Source organism: Martes martes (genome assembly GCF_963455335.1).
Source record: "Martes martes genome assembly, chromosome: 1".
NCBI lineage: Eukaryota > Metazoa > Chordata > Mammalia > Carnivora > Mustelidae > Martes > Martes martes.
The window spans coordinates 164,160,317-164,173,653 of NC_137888.1; the positions used below are offsets into that span (position 1 = coordinate 164,160,317).

Consider the following 13,337-nt stretch of genomic DNA (forward strand, 5'->3'; position numbering starts at 1 on the left):
ATGAGTGGTGGGAAGGGGCAGAGTGAGAGGAGAAGCAGGCTCCCCACTGAGCAGGAAGCGTGAAGAGGGGGCTCAAGCCCCAGAACTCAGAGATCATGATCTGAACTGAAGTCAGCTGCTTAAGTGACTTATCCACCCAAGCATCCCTCTTTATGAATTTTTATTCATGTTTTTTAAAGATTTTATTTATTTATTTATTTATTTCACAGAGAGAGAGAGATCACAAGTAGGCAGAGGCAGGCAGAGAGAGGAGGGGAAGCAGGTTCCCCGCTGAGCAGAGAGCCCGATGCGGGGCTCGATCCCAGGACCCCGAGATCATGACCTGAGCCACAGACAGAGGCTTAACCCACTGAGCCACCCAGTGGGTTAAAGTGCCCCATCTCTTTATGAATTTCTAAAATGTAACTTTGATCCTCGTTCTTTAAAGTAGACATAGAGACCCTGGCATGTGAGAGTTAGAAGCACTATCAGGGTCACCAGGTTCAAACTCTGCCTTCAGCTAAGGCTGGTTTTCATCCTGCCCATTTTATAGGCAGAACAACTGAGGCCCAGAGGCCAGTATGAGTCATGCTTAATCTGGATTTAGGAATATTTTAAATTCCAGCTCATATAGCATCAGCTCCGGCTGTTGGTTCTCAGACTATGGAGTTGCAAAGATTCGAGTCTCCGCCAGAGGCTAACTCTTCAAACATGGATTTCAGTGACATATATAGGGGTTTCTAAACCAGACGTTTAGGTTGGGGTTTCTGCACAGAGGAGTGGAAAAAGTCCCAGCTTTGCATCAGGGAAACTGGGTTTCAAATCCTGACCCACCCAGTCAGTTTCCGGTTAGTTATGTGACCTGGAGCAAATAATTTCAGCTCTGACCCTCAGTTTCCTCATCCATGAAATGGGGCCACTGCCCCCTGATTTAGAGGATCCATTTAATAAATGTTTTGAGGTGCTTAAGACAGGCCCTGTCCTCACAGATATCCGTTTGGTGACTCAGTAAAAGTTCACGTAGAGAACCAGACTCCTGGGTGTGCCTAGTAGGAGGACGCTCTTACCCCCCTATACCTGCATAGCATAACTCTCAGTTCCATCTGCCTGAGGGATCCCAGTGGCCTCATCACAAGAATGCAGAGGCAGAGTGTGGGCTGACGGTGTGCAGGCATGCTTCCAAGCACTTTATACCAATCATGTCACCATGGATAGGGACTGCCATCTCCCCATTTTGATGGATGTGGAGACTGAGGCTGAGCTTTCTGTTGCCTCCGGAGTGCACAGTGCACGTGCTTGCTGAGTCAGGTGGGCCCCCAGCAGGCAGTTCTGGAATGCAGGGAAGCCGGATGCCACGCTCAGCTGCTGAGTTGGCTACCCTGGGGCTGTCAGCTGTGTCCACAGGACAGTGGGAGGTTGTCTCATGAATCACCACCCCCCCATACACACACATAGGCCAGTGAGGTCACCTTGGGAGGGAGCTGAGCGGGGGCTTCCTGAGCACCTCTGGCAGCCCCGCCGCAGCCCTGGTCATCTGGCCATGTGGGAGAGATAGGAAATGCCCTGAGGTTGTGCCTCTGTCCTGTGTCAGGTCCATACAACCTGGTGCTACAGGTGAGGTAGGAAATAAACTCTTCATTTACTCAGAGAGGGGAAGTACCTTCGCCTGGGATCAGGAAACAAACAGAAGGTGAAACGGGGTTTTTCCGAGCACTTACTATGTGCCAGTCCTTGAAACTTTTAAATGATATGAAGTATTCTTTAGTCCAGTGATCCTTGAACAAGCATCAGAAGCACCTGGGGGGCTAGTTAAATACAAATTATGGGTCTCACCTACGGAGTTGCTCATTCAGTAGGACTGGGATTGGACCTGAGAATTTGCATTTCTAAAGCGTCTTCACATGATGCTAATACTGCTGGTTCACATTTTGAAAGTAACTAATCAGTTCAACTTCCTTTCCCATGTTTAATAGTAGTCTTTAACTTTCTTCTTACATACCTCCAGCGATGGGGGACTCATTGCCTCTTCTCTCAACCTATGCCATTTCTGGATTGTTCTTACTGAAAAGACAGGAATTTTGTGTGTGTGCTTGTGTTGAGATGAAAACTAACTTTATTGGCCTTCCCCTGTAGCCCATTCTTTCTGCCTCTGGATTACATTGTGTCATCAGCCAGGAGCAGCTGGAAGGGAGAGGAGATGTATAGTTAGACTGAGGGTCTCCCTTACCCTCCCAGTCCACCAACCAAGCCCTGCCTATTCTACCTTCTAGATCAGGGCTGTCCAACAGGAATATGTTGTGAGCTCTATGTACCTACAAAAATTTTAAACTTTCAAGTAACTACATTAAAAATAGCAAAAAGAGGGCACCTGGGTGGCTCAGTGGGTTAACTGCTCTGCAGGGAGCCTGCTTCTTCCTCTCTCTCTGCCTGCCTCTCTGCCTACTTGTGCTCTCTATCAAATAAACAAAATCTTTAAAAAAATAAAATAAAAAATAAAAATAAAATAAAAATAGCAAAAAGAAGCAGGTGGAACTAATTTTAATCACATATTTTCTTTAACCCAGTGTATCCAAAGTAGTATCTTTTTAACAGGTAACTAATATCAAAAATATCATTGAGCTCTTGTATATTCTTGTTTTTCATAGCATGTCTTGGATGTGTTTTACACAGCACATCTCAACTCTGACCAGCCACATTTTGAGGACTCCATAGCCACATGTGGCCTGTGGTTACTGTTTGGGACTGGGCAGTGCCCCATCCCCAGTCCTTATCTCCCCTGTCATGGCTTGTGCTCACCTGGATGCCTGCCCCTCACAGCTTCCCTAATCCATAACATGGCAGCCAAATTGTCTAAATTGTAGATTTGATCATGTCCCCCTTATGTGTGTTCTCAGGATAACATCTGGCCTCCTTGGTCTGGCTCCCAAGGCCCTGCCTCTTGCTTTCCCTTCTCCCCTCTTCCAGGCCCCACTCTCCTGCTGTACTGAGTTATTTCCAGATCCTCAGGACAGCAGTGTCTCTTCCTCCTAAACCTTTGCATACATGGTTCCCCCTGTCTGGAATGTCCTTGCAATTCTTCTTCGGCTTCCCTTTCAGGTCACTCCTTCAGTCAACAAACTTTATTGAGCACCTACTATGTGTCAGACACCAGCCTAGGTCCTGGAACAAACAATACATAAGGAGGAAATGTGTATTACTAAAAGTATATAGTATGTCGGATGACGAACAGTAAATCGAGATGACAGGGAAAGGTGGTGCTGGCAGTTACTCCTTGTACCTGGTGGTCAGGGAAGGCCTCTTAGTGACTTTAGAGCAGAGACCTGAAGAAGTAAGGAAAGGAACCAGGTGGCTACTGGGGAAAAAGCATTCTAGGCAGAGGGAACAGCCAGTGCAAAGGCCCTGAGGATAGAATCTAACTAGAGTGTTTGGGGCACATTCCAGTGTAGCTGGGCAGAGTGAGAGAGGAAGTCATTGGAACTAAGGTCAGAGAGAGCAAGAGGTTGGTCCCAGATAGTGGAGGGCTATGTAAGAACTTGATTTTTATCCTGAGTGAGGTGGGAGTCCTGCAATAGTGCTGAGTGGAGGAGGAACATGAGCTGACTTGGGTTTTAACCTGATACTTCTGATTGCCATGATTAGGACAGCTACTGGGCTGAGGGTAGGAGTAGACAGACTAGTGAGCATGTTGGCTGGACCAGCATGGTTGCCATGGAGGTGGAGAGAAGAGGTTGACTTTGAGATACATTGATGGTGGGGCCAACAGGGTTTTCCAGATATGTCAGATACAGAGTATGAAAGAGCAAAGAGTCAAGGATGACTCTGAGATCTTGGCCTGAGCTTAGGATCCAAATGACTCCTCTTCCAGGAAACCCTCCCGGGAATGCACAGCTCTCTGGGCCTTGCCCTAATGTGGCCTGTCATGGCCTGTCTCTAGCTTGCCTGGGTGCTTTCCAAAGCCGTATAGGACTTGTTTACTATTCTGCTTTCAAGTTGTTTGATAAGTGAGTAAGAAGCAAAGGCAGGCTGAGGTGGAGTTATTCTTGGACTCACTGTAGGTCAGTCCCCACCCCTCACCCCCTTGGGGCCTGTGTTTTCCTGTCTGCACAAGGCAATGGATATTCTAGCCTTTGTCCAGTTTCCTCACTGGAGAGGGCACTGTCAGTCCCATTCACAGGAGTCCCTCAGTCCTCTGAGTACTGGGCCTTGGGTTCTGCTCCCGGCCCAACCTCACCCCTTGGGAAAGCACTGGGTTGGCCCACACGGCTGGGTCCTGAGTCAGTCTCACCAATGAGGTGGGATCTGGGACACACCCCACCTCCTCCCCGCTGAGAGTTTGGCCCAGCCAAGCCTGGTGCAACTACCCCACACATCGCTTCCCCCTGACTCAGCAGTCATGGCCATGCGCAGAGGGTGGTTCTAGGGGTTTAGCTGCCTCATCTGCTGTGCCTGGGGTGTCATGAGGAAATTTCAAATCAGACAGGAAGGCCTGGGGCCCCGATAGTACCAGCAGGAAGGAATGCCACCCGGGTGAACGAGTGTGACCCAGGGCAACTCATGCCCCGCCCCCTCCCTGCCACGGGGGTGTGGCCTGGCCTCTCTTGCCGCCCTCTTCCCCTGCCCAGTCTGGCATCGGCACAGTCCACACACGGCTCTCCTGGCAGCCAACACGGGCCTCCAGACCACAGGTACTGGGACACGTGCCGGGTGAGGGGCGGGGAGAAGGGTTAATTTTTAGAACAGGCTCTTCCACCGGCCTGATGTTTTGTGGTTCCTAGGTGGACCTGGATTTGCTCTGCACCTTCCTGGCTGGGTGAGCGCCTCAGTCTCCATCTCTGGAGGTGTCAGGGGAGGATGACAAATATTCACTTCCCTGGGTTGTTTTGAGGATTGGGCCAGCCCTTGTCTGGCCATAGCAGGTGACCAACTCCTGTTTCTGTTGCCAGCTTGCTGCGGGACCTTCAGAAAAATCTTTGATAGCTCTGAGCCTCTTTCCCCATTTGTGAAATGAAGGGCCAAACTAGATCTCTGAAAGCTTCGTCCACTCTGCCCTTGCGGGACCAAACACTTGGGAGGACGAAGGTGTTTCCCCCCAAAACATCCCAGTTTCTGTGCTTTGACTAGCACGTGAAGGCAGCTGCCCTCCGGACATCCCCTCCGAAGGCGCCCTGGGCCCTCTGGGCTGGGCCTGATAGAAGATGAGGAGGCCAGTCGTCTCCTCTGCCTTGGGCTCAGTGGCACCTCTGGGGAGAAAACGCTGAACTTGCAGAGCCGGGCCGTGGGGGAAGGGAGCCCTGCTGCCTGTCAGAGGCTCACCCAGGCTGAGGGGCCTGGGAGGGAGCCCCGCCCCTCAGTCCCGCTCCCCTCAGTCCCGCCCCCTCAGTCCCGCCCCCCTAACGCAGCCACCGTCGTCGGGGGAGCCTCTCCGCTCGTAGGGAGCGTCCCAGCCCGTCTCCTCAGAGGTGGCCTTCAGGCCTTCAGCCAATCCGTTTTCTTTGGTAAGGGGGACAAAAGATGAGAGTCATGTGCTTATTATTTTATGCTGCTTTGTTTAGAAGCTGCCAGAAAAGTTGAGTCAGGAGTGTGTTAGGGGGAGTTGTGGTGAGGGAAGGATGCGGTGTTCTGTCTGGGGTCCAAACTAAGCGGACCTGTAAGTAATGGGCCCTCTCCTGTCTCTGAAACCCGTGGAACTGGGGCTAGTGCAGCTCTCTAAAACGCCTCTAAACCTGTGCTGTGAAATCCGCTCCGGCCACTCTCCTAGAGCGCTCTCTGCTCTCCCTCCCGCTCCGGCTCCGCTGCGGGGTGGGGGGGTGGTGCGTGCTGAACCTGGGGCGGGGGGTTGGGGGGGGTCCTCATCCTTTTTTTCGTTCCATAACAACTTTATTGAGATATCATTCACATACCATCAAATTCACACTATTCAAGTGTACCAGTCAGTGTTTTTTAGTATATTCAGAGTCGTACACCCATCACCACTAATTTAGAATTTAGAATTTTTATCACCTCCAAATAAACCCCAGACACTTTAGCAGTCACCCCACATTTCCTCCTTCCCCTGGTAACCTCTCATCTACGTTGTGGATTATCTCTGTGGATTTGCTTATTCTGGATATTTTATATAAATGGAATCATTTAACAGGTGCTCATTTCTGACTGGCTTTTTTTTTTTTTTTTTTCACTTAGCTTCATGTTTTCAAGGTTTATTCATGCGGTGGCATGTCATCAGGACTTCATCCCTCTTTCTGGCCAAATGGTGTTGTATGATTGTATCACATTTTATTTATCCGTTCATCAGTGAATGGACACTTAGGTTGTTTCTACTTTGTGGCTGTTATGAATAAAGCTGCATGGACATTCATGTGAGAGGAGTTTTTGTGTGGACATAGGTCTTCAGTTCTGTTGGATGTATACCTAGGAGTAGACTTGTGGGGTCCTATGGTGAATTTAGGTTTGACATTTAGAGAAGTCACTAAGCTTTCCCAAAGGGGCTGTACCATTCTGCAATCCCACCAACTATACATGAAGGCTCCCAATTTTCCACATCCTTGATAGCACTGGTTATTATCTGGATTTCTTACCGTAGCCATCCTAGAGGGTATGAAGCAGTATCTCATTGTGGTTTTGTTTTGTGTCTTTTTAAAGTTTTAGTTATTTAAGTAATATCTGTGCTCAACATAGGACTCGAACTCATGACCCTGACATCAAGAGTCATATGCTCCTCCGAATGAGCCAGCCAGGCGCCTTTCTCATTGTGCTTTTGATTTGCATTTCTCTTAATAAAGAGATGTCGAGCATTATTCCAGGTACTACTGACCATTTCTTTAGAGAAATGTCTGTTCAAATCTTTTGATTTTCAAATTAGGTTGTCCTTTTATTGTTGAGTTGTAGGCATGCTTGTTTTTCCAGGGGAGGGCTCTGAGGCTCTGAGAATGAATGTGGTGTGCAGTGATCCCATTTAGTGGAGGGTAGTGGTGGGAACTCAATCCAGGTCTGTCTGACGTTCAAGACCCAGCAAGCTCCTTCTCTAGAACTGGACTCCTCCTTTCTGGTTTTCACTGTTGCCAAATTGCATGTGTGTTGTGGGGAGAGGGGGAGAGAGAGACAAGAGAAAAAGATGAAAAAGAGAGAGAGAAACTTTGGTGACAGAATGAGAAGGGAGGCTGGAGTGGCTCTGGCTGTTTAAATAGGCACCCACCTTAGAGAGTCAGAGCTGGGGAAAACCTTTTAAGAGTTTTTGGTTTCTTCCCATTAATCTTCAAATGTTGTGGGGGAGGGGCTCAACAATTTTTACTAGGGGGCTCACTCCCCCCTAGTTTTTCTTAGTTCCTAAATCTGAAACAAATCTGATTCAACCTTGAAACCCCACCAGAGAGCAACAACCCCTAGTGTCTAGCTGGGTCCAAGGATCTGAAGGAGTGGTTGCCACGCCTTTTTTTTTTTCCTCTGTTTTTTTGGGGGTGGGGGCAGAATATGGGCAGGGACAGAGGGAAAGGGAGAGACAGAATTCCAAGCAGACTCCACACCCAGCACAGAGCCTGAAGCAGGGCTCAATCCCATTACCCTGAGATCACCACCTGAGCCGAAATCAAGAGTCTGATGCCCAACTGAATGAGCCACCCAGGCGCCCCAGTCACACTTCTAGATTGCACAGCCTTCCCAAGAAAAAAGCTTTAGGCACCTCCAACAGATACATATTTATAGATTTGGAAATGATATACAAGGACTGTGATGATTAGCTAATGTCTAAAGGCCCAATATACACTCAGTGTGAATTTAATCACAAAAATAGTGGATGGAAGTCCACATTCCGAGTAGTTTTCCTATTGTAATTTCAGTAAGCAATACACATTGTATTGTTATCCATGCTGTGGCATGTTGTCAGGACTTCATCCCTCTTTCTGGCTGAATGGTGTTATACGATTGTATCACATTTTATTTATCCATGGACACTTAGGTTGTTTCTACTTTGTGGCTATTATGAATAAAGCTGCCGTGGACATTCACATGTGTATTGCTTACTGAAATTACCTCTCCATGTGTATGAGATCCCATTCATTGTTGTTTTCAACATGGTATGGTGGCTGATAAAGGCCTTGAGCGAGGAGCAGGTAGCAGTCTGTGCTGCACTTTTCGTGCTGCTTGCTTGCACTTTCTGGATTAGTTATCTCCATCTGTGGTTTCTTTGTAGGGACTCTTTGAAGCCATTTTTCTACTCTGTAGAAGTTGATTTGGTTGAAATGCATTGTTTGAACCTCAAATCCACCCAACCTGGCACCAGTGTATCGCAATATATGGTAATAGGCTGAATCTAGAGAAATGAAAGACAGGGTCACAGCAGACCTATTGTGGGGCTTCCCATTGGGCTTGGGATGCCCACTTAGTAGGCATGACATTCAGTATCTGTCATATAGCCAAGGGTGCACATCAGGGTTAAACTATATACTGTTAGCTATTTTTAGTTAAAAGTTTAGTAGAAATAGGTGGACTAATATGTCCCTCCTGTACTTTGGAGGTTATAATTTGAGAGACTGGTAGGTTCTGAGCTAAGAACATCTAGGCCAACCTCTGCCACCCTTCATGGCAGGGTGCCCATGACCAACCAAAGCAGTTCTCTAAAGAATTTTAGAAAATTGTTCTTTTTTATTGAGCTGGCATCTGCCCTAGTGACCTCCCAAGGTCCTGGCCTCTGGAGCTCACAGCCCCATGTGGTCCCTCTGTCCTGAAGGAAGCCCTGCAGATACTGGGGGACAGTGACCAAGTCTGTCCATGCAGTGCTTATCCCTAGGCTCCTGTTCCTCCAGCCACTTCTCTTGGCTTTGATCTTAATACCCCACACATCCCCTGGATTATCTGTTTGTCCAGACCCTATTCAGAACCTATGTTCAGAACCCAGGATTGAACATAGGATGGGAGATGGTGAGATATGGGTCACCTTCTTCACTGTAGTCTCTGTCTTTCTGTTAATATGACCTAAGGGTGTGTTAGCTTTGCTCTGTAGCTCTATCATTTTGTTGGCTCATATTACACTTTAACAAACAATGGTTATGCACCTGCTATCTGCTGGACACCAAGTTAGATGCTTGTGCTAACATTTACTTATCTTTCAGAGGGTCTTTGAAAACTCCTAGGTCTTTCTGTATGAACGGCCTCCAAGTTGGGTTCACCCATCCTCTTTCTGCACAACTTGATTTTGTCCCTTTTTATTTTTCTATTTTATTTATTTTTTAAAAAAGATTTTATTTATTTGTCAGAGAGAGAGAAAGCACAAGCAGGGGAGTGGCAGACAGAGGAGAAGCAGGCTTCCCACTGAGCAAAGAGCCCAATGTTGGACTTGATCCCAGGACTCTGGGATCATGACCTGAGCCAAAGCCAGACACTTAACCGACTGAGCCACCTAGGCCTCCCGATTTTATCCCTTTTTAACCTTCTAGGTTCAGCTTAGGTGCACTGCTCAGAGGCAACCTTAGGCCCTGGCTGCTTTGCTGGGTGTGCTGTGGCCAAAGGGTCATGTAGATTCCTAACGGGTCCATCTGGCTCGTGGTCCACTGGCTGGGGGCAGAGTGGGTTGTTATCCCACCATTAAACTGCCTGGACAGACTTGAGACAAGATGGTGGAGGAGGTGGAAACTGAGGCATCTCCCTTCTTTCTCTCTGTGAGGTTCCCCTCATGCTTGACTTCAGACTCAGATTTGAGTTCATATCTAGACGCCTTGCTTTGTGACCTTGGGCAAGTCCCTTTCCTTTTCTGGGGCTTGGCTTTGGTGTCCTGGCTACAACTCTGTGGAATTGTAGCTTGGAGACAGGGAGAGACCGCCAAACCTGGGAAGCTGGGGGTGGGGTGGGGGTGAAGTGAGCCTGGGACAGGAAGGGAGAGAGTTTTAAGAAGAAGGGGTATGAACAAGTAGTATAAAAGAAAGAAAGAGATCCTAAAGAAATTTTGTAGGCTGGCATTTCTCTAAGCTCTTAAATTCAGTACTCTTCCACTTCTTTTTATGAAGCACTTTGTCTATGCCAGGGACTAGAGTGTAGTAGAGAGCAAGAAAAACATGATTCCTCTTCCCAGGGAGCTCAGAAGTAAAGTCTTTTTAATTTCAATCCTCACAGCAACCCTGCAAGCAAGGACACTAATCCCCATTTTACAGACAAAGAAACTGAGGCTTAGAGAGGTAAAGTGATTTACCCAAAAGATTTACTACAGAGCTGGGAAGCAAAGTGATAAAGCACTGCTTGAATGGGCTCTGTCAGACCCCATTGCCTCAGTGACTTAATCAAGATACCTCTCAGTATAATGTCCCAGCAAAAGGCATGATAATTTTACCATGTACTTTCCTATCCACAACCCCATATGCACTCCAAAATGTGAATAACAAGAGTGATGTTATTATCTGTCTTGCAAATGAGAATAAAAACCTAGAGGGTGGAAGTGATGTGCCCAAGGGCCCAGGGTGGGTAGGAGGCACGGCCAGGACTAGGCTCTTGGTCTTATGACGGTTGAGTCAGTTTCCTCCCCCACCCCTGTCCCTGCCCTGGCCGTGCTGAGAGGACTTACGAGCCACACCTTGGGATCCCAAAAGCTGATGAAAAGACCATTTCTGTTCCAGGCCCCTGGCTTCCAAGGGTCTGTTTCTAATTCATTCCCCTCCCTAACAACTCTGGACCTGGGCATTGGCACTGTCCAAAATGTGCAGCAATAGTGCCCAGGCCTGGACTCCAAGATGGAAAGGCTGACCTGGAAAATGTCAGGGATTGAAGCCTGTGGCATCTCCCAAAGCTGCTCCAAAATACACTAAACCATATTCTGGGGGAAAAGAGCTGTGCTCTTGCACGCTTTGGGGAAGCGTAGGAATAGGGTACAAGAGCTTTCTCTTCTGCAGGCCTTTTCGGAGCCTTTAATATGCAATTGCACATTTTAGAACTCCAAGTGGGGGCTATGGAAAGCAGTGTCACACAAACTTCTTTGAACACAAAATCTTGGGGCATTTCAATGGCTTGCTGTTTCCCACAAGAAAGTAGATGCATCTTATTGTTAGAACATGCTGTCCTGGGCCTTCCTGCAGGTCATATCAACCGAGTCCCAAAGTTCTTTGCTAACTGGATGAATCAGGTAGACATTAACTGGAGGAGAGCGCTAGAATGCCAAAGCTGAAAGAACCTTACAGAAGGCAGGCCAGCTTCTACATGTGGGGTAACTGAAGCCTAAGGCAATCCAGCAATGTGTTTGGAGGGGCGAGGCCAGAGGCAGGGAGGGAGAGGTTCTGGTAGTCCGAGTGGACCATGCTCTGCCTAGCATGTGGTGGTTTTATCAACAATGCAAACTTCCTTGAGCCACAACCTAACCCTAACTTTGCTCCTAACAGCAGCTCCCTGAGTGGAAACCTCCAAAGGAGAGAGAGCTGGAAATCTGCCCTGTCAACAGTGCTCCTAAGGAAATTGGATTATTAGCCAAACTGGAGAGACATTGGGCATGGGCAAAGAGAGGGGATATTCTCATTTATTAAGTGCCATTATTCTGGCCTTGTTATAGGCACAATATCATTTAATCCCCACAACACTCTCAGGGACATATATTAATACCCCATTTTATAGATGGGAAACTGAGGCTGAGAGGAACCAGGCATCTAAGGGACAGGGATAAGAGCACAGTAACAACCAACTTCAGAGCCCTCAGTTCCCTTATTAGCTCTCTTGGGAAGGAGGCAGTGGGAACGGAAAGGCCAGGCCTCTTGAAGGGAAAATGGGACAAACTTGGGCTTTGGCTGGCTGAGGAGAAAGGAGCCAGGGCATCCTTCCTATCTTTGGCGTTTGGGGGCCCAGGAGCGTGATGGAGTCAGAGAGGGAAACTGGTTTAAGAAAGATGTTCAGCCTCTGCAGGGTTCCAGGCTGTGGCAGGCACTGGGGTTAGAGACTATGGCAGCCTAAATAATGGCCCCCAAAGATGTCTGCAACCTAATCTCTGGAAACGGACCAAGTAAGCTTACATGGCGAAGGAGAATTCACATTGCAGATGGAAGTAACGTTGCTCATTGGCTGACCTTAACACAGGGAGTTGATCCTGAATGACCTGGGTGGCTCAATGTCACAATGACACAAGGGTCCTTAAAAGTGGAAGAGGAAAGGGGCACCTGGCTGGCTCAGTCAGTACAGGTGTTGGAGAAACAGCAGCAGCAAGGAACAAGAGCAAGGAAACGGATTTTCCGCTAGAGGCTCCAGAAAGGAATGCGGTCCTGCTGACCCCAGGGATACCTGAGTTAGACTTCTCACCTACAGAACTGTGAGACTAAATTTGTGTTGTGTCACAAGTCACATTCCCAAAAGGGACAGGCTGATGGTCTTACCTAGGTACAGGGCAGTGACTGCTTGTCCTGGAGCTGTGTCAGCCAGACCAGGATACATTTGAAATTAGGGTGTATGCCTGTTTGGGGTGGCTTGGGAAGCCAAAGGAGATTCTGGAGGACTTTGGTATAACCTCCAGAAGAAAGGACTTCAATACCAGGTAGGCAAAAACAAGCATCCACCCTTAGTCAGCTCTGTTCTCTGCACAGCTGCTCTTTCTGCTTCCAATTCCCTTAACGCCTTTACTGCCCTGGGCCTGTTTTTGTGGTTCATAGGCACAAGGCTACAGTCTACCTACAGGGAAAGGGCCATTCGCCTGACATTCAAGTCCAGGATGATTTTCCCCAACCTCACGGGCTTCCTACCCCTTCAACTGCCTGCCACCCACTTCCTCTAGTAAACCTTTATCCCATTCTGCCTTTTGCCACCTGTTGAAATCCACCTAGGTCCCCTCCTCCAAAAGGGGCAACAGGGGAGGGTAAGCAGCTCCTGAATCAAGAGTCAGGGCTCTGGAGTCAGCCTTGCCCCTGAGCTGCCTTGAGACCTTGTCCAAGTTCTTCTCCATTTCTGGGTCTCAGTTTCCCTGTCTATAAAATAGGACAAGAATCCCCTCTCTGCCTCCCTCCTGGTTCACATGAGGATCAAGTGAGCTGGGCTGGGAAAGCACTGTGAGGCTGTGATGCCTGGGTGTCCCCTAGTGTCCCTCCCACACTGGGCCCAGGCCCTTGTGACAGCAGGAGCTTAGGAAATGTGGGCTGAACTGAAGGGGAAATCCAGTTTAGCAAGACCTGTGGGTATAGAGGCCCTGGCCCCACCAGTGACTCAGCAGGGCTGGGCCTTTGGGAAAAATATGCTAGAAAGTCAGGCATTCTGTTTCCTTGTAGGACCAGCCTCGGATCTGGATGGTGGTGGGGAGCACCTGTGAGAGGGGATTTTAGGGGCCTCTAAATCAGAGGGATTTAGGGAATCCCTAATAGAGGGAATGGAGCTTCTCTGCTGGGGGCAGGGGTTGGATTCGAGTCCACACC

The 13,337-nt window shown here is 48.4% G+C and overlaps 1 protein-coding gene across 1 annotated transcript in view; it reads left to right on the forward strand.

Annotated features, from left to right (window-relative positions):
- Positions 1–4,588: 4,588 nt before the first annotated feature.
- TMEM40 (transmembrane protein 40) overlaps positions 4,589–13,337 on the forward strand; it is a 31,996-nt gene continuing 23,247 nt past the window's right edge. Inside the window, exon 1 of the mRNA XM_080822119.1 lies at positions 4,589–4,664. The gene's annotated coding sequence lies outside the window, so the exon portion shown is untranslated. The remainder of the gene's footprint in view (positions 4,665–13,337) is intronic.